The sequence below is a fragment of the Anneissia japonica genome, unplaced genomic scaffold, assembly GCF_011630105.1.
Source record: "Anneissia japonica isolate Jap-2015-1 unplaced genomic scaffold, ASM1163010v1 scaffold153327_len973_cov94, whole genome shotgun sequence".
Classification (NCBI taxonomy): Eukaryota; Metazoa; Echinodermata; class Crinoidea; order Comatulida; family Comatulidae; genus Anneissia; species Anneissia japonica.
This window is the reverse complement of record NW_022704354.1, coordinates 1-710: the sequence shown is the minus strand read 5'-3', so window position 1 is coordinate 710 and position 710 is coordinate 1. Positions and strand designations below refer to the sequence as shown.

Genomic DNA, 710 nt, shown 5'->3' with positions numbered 1-710 from the left:
GATCACCGTGTCTCTCGTTTCGTCATACTTCAAACGACCCTCGAACTGGCCTAACACCAGTGAATTAATTGCGTATTGTTGATATGAACATATAGTACCTGTATGATTTTTAAGGTATGAGAGTGCAATTTCCGGGCACTTAGAGTTCCATATTCTCAAAATATTTGCACCTCAGCCCCAACTATGTTGGCCCGAGGTCGTGTGGACTCTCACGCACCCCTACTTTAGAATTTTGGAGGAAAAATGTAAAAAGTCTACAGCACCCGGTATTCCCTGGCGGTCACCCATCCAAGTACTAACCGGGCTCGACGTTGCATAAATTCGGTGATCGGACGAGAACCGGTGTTTTCAAAGAAGTATGGCCGTAGACATGTGAGTGGTATTTCCACTCATAGTTAATCTCGGCATATAGCATAATAATCCAATCCTGAAGCTATGATTGATGACGTTTCATATCAACGCACGCTTGTCTAACGGGGATTTCCTCTGACTCCCCTGACCACTCTGCTGCGCGAGTACATTTTTTACAAACACCGGTGTTGAACAATAAACCAACCATTTTACTACGGCACTAACTAGGATGCCTTAGACAGAAGAAGACTGCCGTTTTGTTCAAACGACCCTCGAACCGGCCTAACACCAGCTAATTAATTGCGTATTGTTGATATGAACAAGTACCTGTATGATTTTTAAGGTATGAGAGTGCAATT

At 43.7% G+C, this 710-nt stretch overlaps 1 pseudogene; it reads right to left on the bottom strand.

Moving 5' to 3' along the window:
• Window positions 1-251: 251 nt before the first annotated feature.
• On the bottom strand, window positions 252-370 carry LOC117104602 (annotated as a pseudogene).
• Between the last annotated feature and the right edge of the window lie 340 nt (window positions 371-710).